The sequence below is a fragment of the Plectrocnemia conspersa genome, unplaced genomic scaffold (assembly GCF_051122295.1).
Source record: "Plectrocnemia conspersa isolate PC_06_02 unplaced genomic scaffold, ASM5112229v1 ptg000009l, whole genome shotgun sequence".
In the NCBI taxonomy this organism is placed as follows: domain Eukaryota; kingdom Metazoa; phylum Arthropoda; class Insecta; order Trichoptera; family Polycentropodidae; genus Plectrocnemia; species Plectrocnemia conspersa.
The window spans coordinates 18,472,523-18,491,255 of record NW_028277173.1 but is presented as its reverse complement, the minus strand read 5'-3'; the positions used below and the strand labels follow the sequence as shown (position 1 = coordinate 18,491,255).

Genomic DNA, 18,733 nt, shown 5'->3' with positions numbered 1-18,733 from the left:
CTTTTCAAACTTTTCATAATTTGAATGCTACATTTATTCAGTATTGCGTTATCAATATTGTACTATGTACTATATAATCGATTAAAAAAATATAATAATATTACACAAAATGTTAAATAGTCACATGTACATAAAATAGGAACTGTGGATCAAAATGATTGTTTATAGAATTAATAACCCAAAATGAACTAGATGTATTACAACATATATTATATGTATTTATCATGTTTTGTATCACTCAATAAGGCTTATGAATTGAAACTTCTTGATACAAACAAAACACTTTTTAATAATAATAGTTATACTTATGTATAAATAAAGTGACCATTTTCATATTATGTATGTGAATGCTAGAAACAAAAAAATATATTAAATATCTGATAAGATAAACAAATGAACAGGTTATTGTAATTATGAAAACTTGATGATAGTATATTATGTATATATCACAAAATACCGATATTGAAAGTAAAAATCATACACTTTAGTGGCTTAAATATTTACGTAAACAAAATTATACTTTATTTATCTACCATCAAAGTTATTATTTTAGAATATATGTACATAATGTATATACATATATTACAGTACATACTATTGACTTAATTAAAAATCATTTGTTAATTTAATTAATATCTAAGTAAACCTCAAAACTTTCTGATAAAGAAAAGTCTGATTGCGAACTCTAAACAAATGCTAATGAAATGGAACCATTCATAAATCACACTGTGAATTTAATTATAAAATATATTTATTACATAGACAATGCTAACAATACCCAGATAATCTCATTATACTTAAAACGAAACATATGTATATAAGTCCAATTATTATTAATAAATATATAAATATATTATTATTAATTAATATAATAATACAATAAATGAATAAATATTACTCTATCATACCCTGATTGTATTTTTTTGTTTTATAGTTATATATTTATTTTTATTTAAAACTGTTCTCTTTTCTCTGTTAAAAATAAAATCTATATGTTATATATTATCTATAATATATATCTTTCATATAATCGCTACTCCATTTATAATAATCATGGTATTTTTAATTATATTTTCACATCACTTACGAATTTGAAATTTGTCATCGTTAATTTCGTTTTTGGTTGAATATAATTATTATTATATATCAATTCTATTTTTATTTAAATGCACTCATATGTGGATTTATTTAATAATACTCACACTTATCTCATCATGCACGTGGATCATATTTAATTATTAGGACGTTCTCAGCGTTGGGAATATTAAGGGCTAACTCAACAAATGCATAATCGACTTCAAATTTATTTTAGTGTTTAAAATATTTAGGACTTACTGAATACTAATGAGACCTAATCACCCTTCGTCTAGGTCATAGGAGGTCGCCTACCATATTCCAACCAGGGTGGGAGTATGGGAGATTACGCATCGCCTGTTGATGTTGACTTCTTTTACCTTCTGAATTTCGTCAATTTCGGGAGAGTGTAACTGCAATGCAATTTATAAGCCTTTAGTGATTTACTATGTTACTTTTCCATGTTTGAGGAATATTATTATGAATTAAAAAAGTATTACGAAATATTATAATTAAAAAAAAGAATATATATTTTATATCAAAGGTCTCTTGATATTGTTTTCTATGTGTACAATACAAACACTAATAACAAACATTTTCTTGTATTCAATTAGTCATATGATATAAACGTAGCATGTAGACATTTTGTTTATTGTGTGTTTATTTGATGTTTCACATATAAAATGATTGTTAAATCAAATTGCGTTTTAACAAAGCACACCTTTTGTATGGAGATGGATTTGTAATATAAAAAGGGAGACTCACATTTGTCCATGTATATCAAATTGCCTGTTTCCTCATTAAGATATCATTTGCCTCGAATAGCGTATTCACATGTAAATATCGGATCATAAATGAATAACACGTGTAAATTTAGTTTAATCCAATTACATTATTTATAACTTTTCACTATTCAGCAATACTTTCGTTTGTTGTTATCGGTTCATTTTTGTGAAGTAAGACAGAGGTGTGCGAATTGATTGTGCAAATAAATATACACACATGGGTATGACGGCGTGTTTTGCAAGAAAGCAAGTCGTTTTTGATATGCGAGAATAAGCAGAGATTCCACTCCATTAGCACGCGTTTCTCGCTCAGGAGTTGAGAGCGATGTAACGCGAAAAAATGCAGGCATTCCTTTGATCCTATGAAAATGAGGCGTTCAATGAAAATTTGTCTCTTGAGAGCTATTTCTTTGATGGAAAAACATTAAATTGTAAATATTATAAAAATACATATATATATAGTTCTATATTTTTAGTCGAGTTTTTCTGTAGCTATCTGATTATATTTGACATGATTTATAGTTCACTGTCAAACTAATCTGGGATACTTAAATTATTTGTTTGTTTGTTTTTTTTTAATTAGGTTAATTATTTAGTTAGAATTTCGGGTTACTGCTATTTAGTAAAAGAATGCATCTATGTATATACGCCCGATATTGATATCATTATTACTTATACATATATGTATGTATCGATATAAATATTATTGGTATGAAAGTAATAAATTCTCGTATGTTCGTCTTCATTCTTCTCCTTGTTTGTATTTATTTGTTATATATTTATTCATCAACTGCTTCTTCACATACCATCTGTTCTTTCTAATCCATTGATCAACATAAAAAGCGATCTATTGGTTTAAGCGCACTTTCGCCTACAAATGTTGATTGGTTTTATCCGTATGATAATTTCTTAAATATATAAATATAATCCATTTATCTTGTAATGTATTTTTGCCTCTGTATGTTTCTTTTTCCCCCTTAGAATTATTTTTAATCATTACTGCTAATTGATATATTGTTATTGTTATCTTTATTGCTCAATCACTATTTATTGTGTCACACGAATTGTTCAATTGCCTAATCAATCCATCGGAATTTGCTCTATCAAAAATCTATTAAGTTTTTATGTTCAAGTTAGAATTTATTTATTTCGCTGTAATCTATTGGTTATTGCGGTTTTAATATTGTAAAAAGGTTATAAATACACACGTTTTAAGTATATATTTAGCTTGTTCATAAAATAATTACCATGTAGTAATCTAATGTAAAAAATAAATTAATTTGCGGTTAGTGATCTACTGTTTATTCCATATTTGTAAATCACTTTCGTTTTTAATAGTGTTAATATGTACAATATTTTATCTTTATTATATTAGAGTTATTATTACCTAGCCGATAATTAATTTAATATATATTTAAATTAAATTAAAATCATAAAATACTAATTCCTCCTCTTAGCTGAAATTAAATATATTAATGTGCACTATCAGCGTATTAAGGAGCTGGATAACGACAGACATAGGCGAATCAGTTAGTGCAGACGTCCTGGCTCTTACATGCATAAAAAGAGATTCTCGAACGTTCTGGAACCAAAAACTGAAATTCCTAGAGATTAGTTAAATTTTCAACAGCACCCTTCAGTAATTTAAATGAATGCTTAGCGACATACAAATTTATGCGAGAACTTAACGAAACGTATCTCAAGACGCTGGTATACAATAATAGATAATAACTAAATAGCTTAATACAAATATATCTCAATAATCTTTTCTGATTTTTTCAATTAGGAGGAAGTATTTGGTCACTTGGGTACTCCAAATAATAGATCCCGATTCAATAATGCTGCGAAACAGTGTCGTCGATGACACAAATAACTGACAGATCGTTGTGAAATGTGTTTCTCATAACAAAGTCATAACATTATTATTAAAAAATATATATATTACTTACAGATTTTGAGGATAGTTGGCGAACGATTAATCAATTCCGAAGCATGTGCAATTAATGCTCACATATCTAAATACATAACTATTTTTACGAGTATGTATGTAATATTGAGTTCAACTATATTCAAATCTTACTTGTTAAGGCCGCTAAGTATTTTTTTTATATTATATGATATTTAGTCGATCAAGGATCATGTTTTAGTTTATTTTTTACGTAAGAACTGGTATTGACAAAAGTCGATGTTTTGCTCTTTATCCGTTTTTTAATGCACAAAATACCGCCTGAAGTATTCCGAGGTTGTCTTTAGTATTTTTTTCCTAATAGTTATCTGAAAATGCACAGAGTTTACCTTGAAACACACCTGAGATATTGAATTATTTTAATTGACGCTTCTTATTGCGAGATACTTTGGCTGATTTTAACGAGCAATATGTACTACTGTTCAAGGTTTTTTTTATAGAGTTTTAATACGTTTTTTTATTAGTATTGTGGTAAGAAAGTTCTCGGAATCTTGCTTTTATGATTTATTTAAACAATTACTATGTTTTTAAAATCAATAACTTACTTATGCAAGGGGAAACCTCTACACTAGGGATTCCAATCCCGGGATCTCGAATCCCGGGATCACGGGATCCCGAACGATTTTCAATACCCGATGAGTCCCGGGATTATAAAACATAATCCCGTTTTTTTCGGATTGGTTGATTTATCAAGCACAATCGAATTATTATTGACAACATCGTTATATTTCGTGTACAAACTTGCGCGAGTTGCACGTGTCATCTGTGAATCTTTGAGGCTGTGAGTCTGAACGTGCTTTTTCAGCAGCAGGCTGCTTAGGAACCAAAATCAGATCAAGGCTAAATGATAAAACACTTGATGCTTTGATGTTACTTCGTGAGTCTTATTCAAAATAATGTTTTCAATTTTTTGTGTATGAATGTACATACCTATGTGCATACATTGTCAAAAGTTTATTTTTTTTCTTCTCAAATAAATATATAAGACCTTCCCTTTTTTATTTTTATTATATTATTTTCTATTTTAAGTCCAAGACTAAAATTATACGTACTTTATACATTGTACGTTATAAAAACCAGATGTAAAAATATATTGTATTATTCATTTTAAATTATTTTTATCGATAAAATAGCATGAAAATTATCCCGGGACTGGTCCCGGGATCCCGGGATCGACTAATTGCAATACCGAAATCCCGGGATCAAAATTTTGGCCCGGGATTGGAATCCCTACTCTACACATATTTTGTTTCTTAAGTGACTGAATTCAAGATTGGCTTACTTTATATTAATTGATATTAGGATAATAATAGTAAATCAATGGATTAACTGACTGTTAATGATTACCGAACCCTAATATAGACTGTCGTATTAAGACTGTATTATTTAGGTATAAGAAAGGGAAGGTTTTCTAAAGCAAGATATTAATTTGAGCAATTTGTTGTTTTTACCTAGTCATTTTTACCATTAGAGTAAACTACTTTGACATTGATTTTGTTATAGTGGCAGTTATATAACAGTGGAATCTTTTTTTCTGTCAGCACATATACGTATATATTTTTAATACTCCGCTCATGATATTGCGAGTTGAAGCGAAAAAAACGAATCGCTAGGGACCCCACATTCTCATCTTCTATGTATGCTGCTTCAATAATATATGTATTCTATTTCATTCTATTGGTCAATTTTAGTGGATGAAAGTAACCTCAGCAGCATAATAGAGCTACCATATGATATGGATTTGTGCTGTAATGTTGTATTCAGGGTATTTAAAAACTCAACTAGATAACTTCGTCCATTAATCGTCTCAATCGATAAACGTGCTGTATTTTTTGTATCGTGAAATTGCTTTCATTGACTTTCACGTTGATTTATACTATTGTGACGTATTGCTCGTTTTGTGTAGGTATTTATCGAATTTATGCTAGCATGAAAGAACAGTGATGTAAGTCTTTGACTAATACCTGCAAGACCCACTAAGTTCGAATCTCACATGGATTATTATATAATTATAATTATGATTGATCGTTACAGCATAGGTTTTCCTAGATTTTTCTAATCTAATGGGTGAAGAATTAAAAATAATTCGAAATCTTTTGAGTGTGAGCCGTAATACTATTTTATAACTAATAAAATAATCATTGCCTTACAGACTTTGATATCACTCTGGTATTTTACTACTTATTTATATGTGTTGATTGTGTTTAGCCCGTTGTAACGCATTGGACCATCTAATTCTAGTCATGTTACAATGAAAGACTTTCGAAAGACAATTATTGCATATTACATTTTCGATTTTAAATTTGAGCGCATTTGATAGGGATAGGATTGTGGCATAAGTAGCATTCGAGTTGCTCATGTATTTTAAATTACATTATTTAAATACTCGTCCATACAAATGGCCATCGAGAAAACTCATTCGACAAATTCTTATAAAACTGAAGGAATTGCCAGACATAAAACATACTTTTTCCTCATTTTAGTATAGGGCTGCTAAAATTGTTATCTAATTTATTTTATATTATACCTTCTAGCTCGATCTAAGACAGAGGCGAGTGATGTGGCTAGTTTAATATCAATTACCCATCTGCTCGCGCCCCACGTGTTCAACACGCCTGCTGTATGTGCAGGTGATTATACTTTTGGTATGTGCCATGCTAAAGCACGAGTCCGGAAACTTTACCGCAATACTTCGTTTGCAGTTCGGATAGACACGTGGAAGTCGTGCTTCCTATCCGCATAGTTTGGTAACAGTTAATCTCAGGCATTTGCCACAGATCGACCGCGACAACCTTATGGCAACTCTTTCGCAACTCTGCGGCGCATAGTTTGGCAACAATTTCGCAGCATTCCCTGCTTTCTACGTGCTGGCCAATTAATGGGCTATGCAATTTTTCATGGCGTGTCTCCGATCCGTCAGAGTTGTCGCGTGCTTCGATGAGAAAATCGATTGATAATTGCACGTTTGAACGCTTCGCGGCCGGTGGCAGGGGCGTTGAACATTTTTTCTGCCATAGAAAGTGTATGAGTTGCGAGCTATTTCGAATTGAGTTCAACTGGGTTCAAATCTCAGCGGGTTCTTGATTTTTATATAAAAAAATACTGAAACTGGTTATGGACCACTTCTTGAACGTTCTTCTAAACTAGACGTGTTGCACTAAAGAATTAATTCACTAGAATAGTAATCGTTGATAAAATTAACAGGGATTACCTAATCAACAATACACCATTTATGAAAAAAGTAATATAATTTAACAACTGATATAATACAGGTGGCGATATTACTATTAAAAATAGTGTATTCCATACACAAAGTTTAAACAACACTGACGAGTGTTTAAAAGGCTTTATGAAAGTATTGGGGCAGATCGTTGACGGAAGCTGATGTCCACAGATAATCTAAATAACTCTGTAGAGAGAAAGAGGGCGCAAAAGATCGAATGCAACTAAATAATTTTAAATAAGGTTGGAATAGCATTTGACTGGTAACCTAGAGGCCACATGTTCGACCCACGGCAACAGTTCAATTTTTTATTTATAAAAATGCGCTATTATTGAAACCGCCATCAGCAGCAAAGTGACATCTATTGATTAATAAATTATAATACACGTAATAACTTATAATTAACTATATACACTGTCTGTCAACACTGACTGATCCAAAAACAAATATAAGTCGTTTGTTGTTATGCAATAGAATATTCATTTATTCAAAATACACCCCTTCTGAAAACGATCATAGAAAATTTCGAAACAATTGTAGAAATTTTCCAGAAGTGGAAATCAATGACGTCAAAATTGTTATTGGTACTCGTAGATAACACATAGGACTAGCGTATAAAGTATTTTTAGAAGAAGGAAAATGAATAGCGCGTTTTCTATAAACAAAAATTCGATGTTACTACCAGGTCCCGAACCCGGCCTCTGAGTTACCAGTCTAGACCATAGTTTCCCAAACTATGTTCCGCGGAACACTGGTGTTCCGCGGATCCAAAATTGGTGTTCCGCGGAGAATATAAATAGATATTTCACAAAAATGTATAGTAAATTAAAAAAATTGAACATATTCTACTTCATAATGAAAGGCGAATGACGGTTAAACTTAATTGAGATTTATGACGTCAAGAGAAGGCGAAGATTTTAGTACCTAGAAGTTGGGTACAGCCAGTGGCGTAGCTATGAGGGGGTGGAGGAGGCGGGCCGCCCCAGGCGGCACTTGCTTAGGGGCGGCATATTCGCGATGGGATCGACTAGTATGGTTCTTAACCCTTAATGCACTAAAACATATATAAATCCACAAATAACAAGAGCTTAATAATAACCAATTTATTATTTTAAAAAATGCTGATTTTATGACTGCAAAAAAAGTATGGGGGGGGGGGCAATTTTAAGGATCGCCCTGGGAAGCACATACCTTAGCTACGCCACTGGGTACAGCAAAATAAGCTAAGTGTTCCGCCAAAATTTTCGGATTTGCCAAGTGTTCCGTCGCTGAAAAAGTTTGGGAAACCCTGGTCTAGACCGTACGGACTTCGCTATTTCGACTCTACATATAAATACATACTATTTATAATAAAAAAAAATGTTTTTATTTTGTATGTCGCAAATAATTCAGAAATAATTATCCGGTTTTTTAATTAATAAGCTTCATTGTAATATAAATTTCCCTTAGAAGGTTTTTATTAGTACTTGATCACTGTACTATATTTATGCACTTATATTTTAAAAAATAATCCATCAAGAGCAAACCAAGAAATTTAAGCAATTTCAAATTTGAACTTCTTCCAGCTTCAGCTTGGATATACGAGTTTAAATAAAACTTTTTACTTCAAACTACTTTAATTGAAGTAAATGGTATGCTGTCGAAGTAACACGATCCAATTTTATTATCGCCTCCCAACTCCCGTCTCATCTGGGCTATTCAAACGTTTCCAGTTACGCTGACTCAATCCTATTACGTTAATTGAACAGTGAACTATTTATTTAGTTTTTCTTTTAAACCATTAATCATTGTACAAAAAGAGCGACATGACTTCGCTTATGTAATTAATGTTGTGCTTTTTTTTTTTTGTGGAATTGTTTCGAATTTCAGTAGATAGCTTAGTGGAATTTATGCGTTTGTGACACGATGCTAAATGTATTAATTAAGACAAGGTTATGCATGAGTTTCAGTTCAATTGCAGTTGAAAAGTGCTGGTGTAAAAATATAATCGTGAGCTCAGATCCCAGATGTCTAATACGTTTATTAAGAAATATTATTTACACTGCATGCTTTTCTAGGAACGGTGGAATATAAGTAATTAAAAATATGCTGGAAAACTTAATCACACTTTTTAAATCAAGTGTTTATATTTTATTGTCGTTTTATATTATATACAAATGTGTTGTCAATTCAATTTCCATACTTCCATTAATTCGAAACACAGGATCGAAATGTAAGCAACAGCAACAAGACTTCTAAACCTTTAATCTTACCAATAGATAGACATAAATACGAACTAAATAATACAAATTAGTCGAACCATTAATAAAAATAAATCTTTACTTAGCACAAGTTTATCGCGCTGCTACCCAAATGGTACGTAGTTTATGGTTAGGATGTAACTCACAATTTTCTTCTGCGTATCTCGAAAGCTGTAAAACGATGTACCGAACTATATTTATTCGCGAAAACATCCGCAATCTCAGATAACGATGAGATAATGCAGCGTTTATGAGGTGAGCCTGTTGGAGTCATAAATCTTGCATTCGTTCGATTCGTGTAATGCTGAGTGATGTCAGTGGTTTTTAATGTATACATATATGTATGTATATAGATATTTTTACCAATCGCGATGATGGCAGCATATGTCATCATCATCATCATCATCATCATCTCGTATGTCACCGTTCGAAACAGGAGATTATTTTGCACGCAAACTTGTTAAAACGCCTGAATAATTAACGTGAGTAATTTAGGGATGGTTCAATTTTTTTAGAACTGTGAGTCATGACATTCTTAACTAGAATTTTATTATAAAATTAGAATCCTACCCGTTGAAAAGCTGACATGTGTATATGTAAATGTAATATAACTAGATTAATCGACATTATCACTTACAACCTAATAACTTATAAAACTCAACTAGAATAAAAACTTCTCTCTTGTTTAACTATGCTTTCATTTTTTAATACACAATCTGCGTAAATTCTTCGCTGTCCATCGTCTCTAGGCTTTTGTGTTATCTGAATTTTATACGGATGTAGGTGCAAGTCCAAATCCAAAATGCGCTAAAGGGAGCAATAAGAAAAGATGATGTATAGGCCTTATCCTATCTCCATCGCTTCCAGCCTCTTCAATTTGTTTTGCTACTTTGCGAATTGTTCGCTCAGTAAGACGATGAAACTGATCATAATTTTCCCGTCAATTTCGATACACAGTTCGTACAGAATTGTTATTTCTGTAAAACAATTAAACAATTTTAACGAGTTGAGCGGGTAGCTAAGTGATTAATTTCGTAAATGTGTTGTTGCAAACTAACATTTGATACTTTGAACACGCGTCATTATTGACAGGTGTCTGATTTACAGTGCTGCTAACACAGGAAACTCTATTTGCATCATCCTGTTTTATGCTTATTACAAAAAATTAATAAAATATAAATTATGGTAGAAAATAAATTTTAATGCAAATAAAAACGTTTTAAAAATTTAAAAATTATTCACTTGAACTGAAAACCGAAAAAAATGTTATTTTTCCGGAACGAAAACTGCAACCAAACCGATATTTTGTTTTAATTGAACCGGAACGAATCCCGAAATAAAATGTAACGGTTCGAAATCTTGTATAAAACTGTTGACACACTCGAAAGAATATTCATTTATTTGAATATTTTCATGACGCTGTCCCCGTTGAGTCATAACCGGCATGTTTTTTCTGCTCGTTAATTTTCTGGCCTATTTTCTTGGCTGATGACTTAAGAGTGTTGAAGGCTTCCATTAGTACCTTGTTACAATATCTTTGTCATCTGCATAGGCGAAGATTTGTACAAATTTATTATATATATACTACTTACTGTGTTTATTTTACCATCTCTGGTTACTTTTTCCAGTGTCAAGTTTCACACAAATGGTAGATTAAATATTCATCTTCAATACGCTTGCTAATAGTGTATATACTATTTAATTCGCGATTCAAAAATATGTTGTACTCTGTATATATGGCTGTATGCCCAGGTCTCTTGCGGGCCGCATATATTTGCACAATTATCAATTTATATCGCAATCTACAATTAATGCTTAGATGGTCACGTTTGTCTAATTTGTATCTTTTAAGTAAACCTATTAGGTGTTGACCATTTTTATTTATTTTCGAGTTCAGAATTTAGTGCTTTCATTTATAAATCTTAACATTCATTGATCTTAATCCATTAAACGAAACCGATCTTTATGGGATTCTGAGACTTCGTCGTCGATCGGTTTCTCAACAATCTGGAAGTCGTTACTTCGGGATCCGTAAATAGTCACACGGTGGTCCAGTAAGGCGCAACTCGAAATGAAATGATTTCTACCGCATTCCAGTCAATACGAAAGGGAAAACGTATAGCTAGTTTTGGCGAAGCGCCAAAGAATTTCTACTTGATCTCTCATGAGCGGATAAGCTCTCCATTGTGCCTGCTCCTTCTACACCACATAGTCTATCATCGACGGGTGTTACCGATTTTCAGTCTAGTGTTGCTTCAATGCCTACTCGTATGTGCCGATTGTTATCCCGTTGTAATGTATCAATTATATTCACGGCACAACGGTAGATTTTAAATAATAGTAATATATAAAATCTTATAAATGCCCGCCAATTTTTATTATACATCGCATTTATTGGGAAAGTTTTAATCTCTTCTCCCCCGTAGAAAGCTCTCGCGTTATTCGAATTGTGAAAGAGCTTTCCAATGAATTTTAGATGTACGCGAACGTGTATTAAAACGGCCCACTCGTTGAATAATATCATGTGTTCTGTATTTATAAAAATAAGAACAAACACATACATTTATTAATGGATTACAAATCGACCAAAAGGAGATCGATGAAATATTATATGTTTTTCTAAAAATAATTTTATTGATCACCAACCGAATAAGTACAAATATAAGTGCTTATTATATTAATAAATGAAGAATACAACATTATATTAAATTAACAATATAATTCGTTTAAACTATCATAGATATATTCTTTTATGTATATACTAGCTTTCGTATTCAACTTTCTGTACCTTAAAAGTTTTTTTATAATAGTTATTTTTTTACATTAGTCAACAAATATGCATGTTTCGGATGCTCCGTGTGTGAAATTTAAACATAAAATTAACAATGAGAGAAGCATTCATCGTTTAAGGCAATCATTCTCAGATTGAGCAATAGTCTTTGTGGAGGTAATCAGTCATCACAGTTTTTGTTTTCTTAGATTTTCATAATCTCAGAATTTCAAGGCCTTGATTGTATTAAAAATGCCAGTGTTCAGAACCTTCATTTAATGGTCGCAATGACCACGATGTAGAACTACTCTCGTCTAAATCGTACACATATAAAATATCTTAATCTATCAGACCTAAATTTTAATTCGAGGTCCTAAATTGAATCTTACAGTTTTAAACGGATGGGATGAAAAGAGCTGGATAGTACAGAAAACATGTGCTGGTTTAGGATTAACTTCCTCATGAGCATAGCTGAATTTTAGTAGATATATATATATATATAGATTATTAATGGATTTTTACCATATTATTTTACGTTTGTTTAACAGGTAAAATAAGTATAATATATTTTATACGAATCTGGCTTGTTAAGTTGGTATGTTTGTAGATAAGGTGATACGTTAAAGTAAATTTAATTTAATATTTTAGTGTGTGGAATGAGTGGTGATATATGATATTTTGTAAGATAGTATATGGTATGTTTGTTGTGGGCGCCATTAATTGAAAACGTGTTGAAATCATCTGTTTGTTGAGTATCTAACAAGAACACACAGAGGCGCTTCGCGTTAAGAGTTTATTCACTTTCAGTGATTATTTAATTTAAGTCGTTAACTAGTCTTGTAGTGTAGCAAATAAATTAAATTCAACATAAACTGAGTTTTGCAACAATGTGATTTGAGATATTGTTGCGGCATTTTTAGAGCTGATGTTGATATTCAAATGATTAGTTTTGTAATCAGCGTTAACATTTTGATAAGCTCGTATTTTTTATCAGCGGCAATGTTTATTCTTTGCAAAATATCATTTCGGTATAATGTATTCGGAAATGGTAACATCTGGTATTTAGATGACATTTTCAATTTCGCGGCCATTTCGTTGTGGTTGATGTCACTAATTCACGTTTTACCATAACCTCAAAATTGCATTATTAAGTTTAAAATATAGTATATATTTTAAATGGTATTCATTCATTGATAATTATCACACATTTCGTTTTGGGAATGTATTCGATTGATTACGCGCAATGATGCTTAGACTGTTAAAACCTTTTCTAGCGAATTTTTATAAAACAATCTTATTCTCTTGACACAGTGCTGGGTATGTGGCATTATTTATTTCGCACATCTGTAAGAAACTGACATTGTACGTGTTTATTTTTATAAGTACGAAGTTCTGTTATTGGCCATAGTACTGCGTCACGTGATCTCCAAGTCGTATTGAAGATCGGATTAAATTATCTTAGGATTCATAAAAATACCAAGATAACAACTTGGTTGAACGTTCGAAGTGGAAACTCCGCGCAGACTTTGACTGAAATAATTTTGTTTCATGTGTTTCAGTAAAGTTATATACACACTTGAGAATTAGAGAAAGTCGAACGTATCTACCAGTTCTCGATCATTTGACCAATCTCGTTAATTCTGGGTGAAACCAGACTCTTTGTCATTGTCTAATAATAATCACTGCGTAACGAAGGATTGGCAAACGTTTTTCATTAATTATTTGCTTTCTTCCAGGTTTTTATAATCTGGACTTTAATGTATTTATTGCAACGTTTCGGCTCTTTAGCGAGTATATACCGATGCTATGGTATTACAGTTTGCTGTGTACTTATGTGTGTTTGACAGGTAAAACTGCAATGTGGCGTTGCGCCAGGAACGGCGAACATGCGCCTTTGCGCCCATTGCGCTCTAGTTCACAGGTGACGCGTTTAAAATATCGCCCCGCCATAACACTAATGCCCGCGACCTTTCCGATTTTGAGTGATTGTGATCTATCGATGATATGATACATTATTAACTATTTGGTGTTTCGCGTTTTTTATTTAGTCTGCTTGTGTTTATTTTGTTGCCGATACACGCACATAAAAGCCGAGGCAAGTTTTGCCTGTCGAATATGCCGAGCACTCAATGATTGATTGACGATAGGCAATAAAAGTTATGATGGAAATAAAATAAGAAGAGTGATACCATAAATAAACGTTCGCGGTTTCATGCGGTTAGTTGAACGGAAAAATGTGCTCGCATTTTCCACACGCGATTCGAGCTCCGTTTCGTTCGGAGTTTTCTAGTTACGGAACGGAAAAGTGACAAAACGGTTTTCCTTTCTATGCCGAAAAAAATTATACTTTACTAAAATTAATCCTTAAATGCATATATTGTTATTTGGCAAAAAAACAAATATCTCGAGTAAATTTTTAACTCGACGCTAGTTGTCTATAAATAGCATAACTGATTAGAGCAAATATAAATTGAGATCAAAATCCTCAAATTTCAAGGGCGAAAATGGTGTAATGTCAGATTTGATAACTGTTTCTATTCAATTTTTACAATTAAACTGAATAAAATATGAATCATTTTGCATATATGTAACATTTTTTAAATTGTATTGAAGTTTGCCTGTATATGTTTTTAAATAAACAAAATAATTTGAATACATATATTCTAATATGTCAATATTATCACATATGTATGTATCTATATAAATACATATGTACATATGTCCTTCACAATTGCCTTCCGCCGGAAGTGGTTTTTGGCTCTTCTTGCAATTTTTATTTTATCTAGATCTTCTTCCAGCAGTCGTCCCACTACTGCCTGATTTCTCCCATTGTTCTCTCCCTTTGCCGCACCCTATTTATTAATGTGGAAGGGTTCGAAAATTTATTTTGTATTAAATAAATTTTAATTTAAATGCTTTAATTTTATATCAGAGACATACAATTAAAGCATGTGTAAATATGCATTCTGGTTTATCGACATTTTTATTTCTCAATTCTCGATAACTTATGATAGATAAAAAATACATGTAATATAAAGTATTTAATTATAATTATACAGTATATTATTAAAGGAATCTTTATATTAAATATAATATGTAAAATATCTTGTTGTCTTGTCTGATTTTATTTTTGCAATAAGTTTTTGTCAATATTTAAACATTTAACTATATTATTTATATAAAAGAGCTCGAAGAATTAGTAAACATTTATTATTTATCAAAACATTAGTAGGTGCATTATCACACACTATTCTTAAAAATAACTTTTTAAAAAGCTTGCATCATCTAAAGTGAAATCGGCTATCCTCTTTCTTTTTTTATTGGGAAATATTATGTGGAAAAAAGCTATAAAAATCTCCCGTACGGTTTTGCAATATGCTGATTCCTATATGGAGTAGCTTCTTCTTATCTGATTATTAATGTAGTTTTAAGATTACCAAAGCAAAAATAAGGCAAATTTAGTTAAGAAAATCGTAAATAATTTTTTGCCATTCAAATATTTCCGATCTCTATGTAAAGCTTCCAAAAAAACATCTGGCACGGACCCACCATTTTTATGCAGCGGTATAAAAATGAAACGGTTGTAAAATATTTAAAATTATTAGTACAAATTAAATTTTTAACAAAAAAGGCTTTATGTAAATTCTCGAGAAATTTTCTGGTTTTTAAATTGTTTTCAAAGACTCTGAATTGGCTTTCTTCTCTCTGTGTGGTTATCCACGTTCCACTACTATAAGTAATGATAGGGCGGATAATCGTTTTATATATGTTTAATTTTGTTTTTCCGAGTATCCGTGAACGCAGGAACTTCGAGCATGCATAGTAACATTTGTTTGCAAGTAGAAAACGTTTTCTAATTTCTTCGTTTGGTATATTTCGAGCATTAAGTGAAGATCCTAAATAGGTGAAGCTATTCACGCCTTCATATACGTGTTCTCCCACTTGGACATTGTCTATTGGCTATGTCTCTTGTTGACTGGTCATGAATTTCGGTTTGCCGTGGTTTATCTTAAGTCCATGATGAGAACATATTTTATTTTCTCGCCTTGTCTGATGATGCTCTGTTTACTTTTACTTGTCATTACCGCATCATCAGCATATGCAAACATGAATTATAATCTATATATACAGTTATACTTAGATTTCTAATTATGACTTCCATCACCCGGTTGAAGATGAGTGTGTATAATGCATCCCTTTGTTTGACTATTTCGTTTTTATTTAAGTGTGTTTTGATAGTTTATCATCGTGTATTTGTCTTTTAGTTTTTCAATTTGTCACCTTTTCCTTTTTTGTCCTTCTTTTTGTTAAATGATAGATATATTTTGTTTGAACTTAACTTTTACCAAGTAATGGTATGAATTGACATTTGTTCCCCTATATGTTTTGACATCATGTATGGAATTTTATCTTTTAGGTATCAGCACATGATCTATTTGATTGCGTAGTGTGTTACCCAGATTTTCCACATACCTTTTATTTATGTTCTTATGTGGGAAGCATGTACTACTAATTACTTGATTATTGGCTGCCGCAAGGTAGTATAGTATTTTCTCTAAATGTATCTTCCTTGCCTACTTTAGCATTGAAGTATCTTAGAATTACTAATGCATCATGTTTGGGGACTTTTTCACACGGCCTTTGCAGTTATTCATAAAATATATCTCTCTTCTGTCGGAGCATATGCATTGGCGAAAGTTATATTGTATAAGGTCCCTTTGTCTTAATTTTGATAGTCTGTCGTTGAGTGGTTCGAATCCTATATATACTGATTCGGTAGTATCCTGTACCTCGGTGTGCCCCCTTGGTTGTGCCACTGTAGTAAATGGTGTAATTCTGTTTGTTTATTTGTCCTGCTTCTTTCCACCTGATTTCTTGCTACTAAATCTATCTTCAGTTTTAGTATTTCTTCCGCTATTGTTTGCATCTTTTCTGGTCGTAACATTGTTTGCAGATTCCAAGTTCCAACATTTAAGTTGTCGTTTATCCAGATTTCGTTTGCCTAGGTCATTATAAATCGAGCAGGGCTTATTATTTCTTTGTGATATTTTCGTAACCAGTTGGATTTCTCCATGTTGGATGGTTAACCCCTCGATGGAAATTCTCTCCTTTATCCGGGCCTGGGACCGGCACGATCCTTTTAACCGGTAAGCGTCAGGAAACGAAAATTCTCGTCTCACAAAAAAATTGCAAAATACATCAAATTCTCAATAACTGTTATTTTTTTAAGCAGCGAGATATTTTACAAAATTTTCTTTCGTACGTATATTTTATTTCTGTTTATATATTTCAGAAATTGCTATTTTATTCAAGGAAAATCTCGAGTTTTATTTAGCATCTCAACAATGAATAGTAGTACTTTTTTTAATCCATATTTTTTTCTGAAATTTACTATTTTGTTCAAAGGTCACACAAATCTTGCGGCCTTTGGCTCTGGCATACATTATACTATACATGCAATTACCATTTTCTGGATTAAAATTCTATAGGTTATTTAGACGTTACTGATACGTAAGTAGTATACTATCAAAATAACTAAGGTTTGTATTAGTTATGGTGTATTACATGTTTCTATATTATAATATATCAAGCTGGGTCTTCGGTAACAGTATAAAATAGTTATCTAAAATATCATATAGATAGCAATAAATAGGGTAATTATATTTGCTGTTACGTCACGTTGCATACTTTATAACACGAAAACGTGGTTGATATTTCAAACACCACAATATATTCTTTACGTTCATTTTATGTTTTTATTCTTGAGTTCAAGCCAAGTATAATTATAATGTCATTGTCCAATTAAGGTCTTCGACCGTAAAGGTTCTTTGTAAAAATTAAACGTTTAAATTACACTTCATTATAATCATCTACAGCAATTATAAACTAAAATTTTGAGCTGAATTTCTTAGTTTGACAACGCGGTATCATTTTTTAGTCGTATCTATCATAATCTGATTATTAGATAAATATCTATACATATAGAACGATATCTTTTATACTGAGAAATATTATTCCATAATAATTTTTCACGAATCCAACTTAAAATATTAACATACTTCATTTCTTTTGAACAAATATTTATTTTAGATAAAAAAGTGTAAGTATTTCTTTCCAAACCAAATCATTCCATATGTGTTTTGCGACTTGATCGATTGCGATTTGAAACGGTGATTTTTGTATGACTCAAATGTGGATATAAACATATGTAACTCAGTCAAAGATAAGTGAGGAAAAAAAGTTAAAAGGATTCTAACTTTATGCTGATTCTAAACATGTTGTCATTCGTATATGTCATCTTGAAAGACTACACATGGCCATATTATTCGAAGATAACCAGTGACGTAATTTATCGCCCCCTTAGAAATAACTGTCTTTTGAAACTTCTGTTTTTATTTATTGCGATGGTTATTTCTATCTGAATAAGTGGCATTGTTTTTTTATTATATTTATAAGTTAATAGAAGTCGCAGTTTCTTAATCAGACGAAGGACGTCTAGATATAATTTCTTAATTGTTCTGTCGAGTGCAATATCTAATCACGTCATAGCGGCATTCCGAAATATGATAATTTTTAAGTAGGTGTTCGTGTTTATGTGTATATATTTGATAAATTTTGAGAAGCACTGACCGAATAAATCACCATTCGGCCGAAATCACATTGTAATTAATTATG

At 31.5% G+C, this 18,733-nt stretch overlaps 1 protein-coding gene across 2 annotated transcripts in view; it reads left to right on the top strand.

The window, feature by feature from the left end:
- The window catches only part of LOC148232128 (uncharacterized), an 84,647-nt gene that overhangs the window by 346 nt on the left and 65,568 nt on the right, over nt 1-18,733 (top strand). The window lies entirely within an intron of this gene.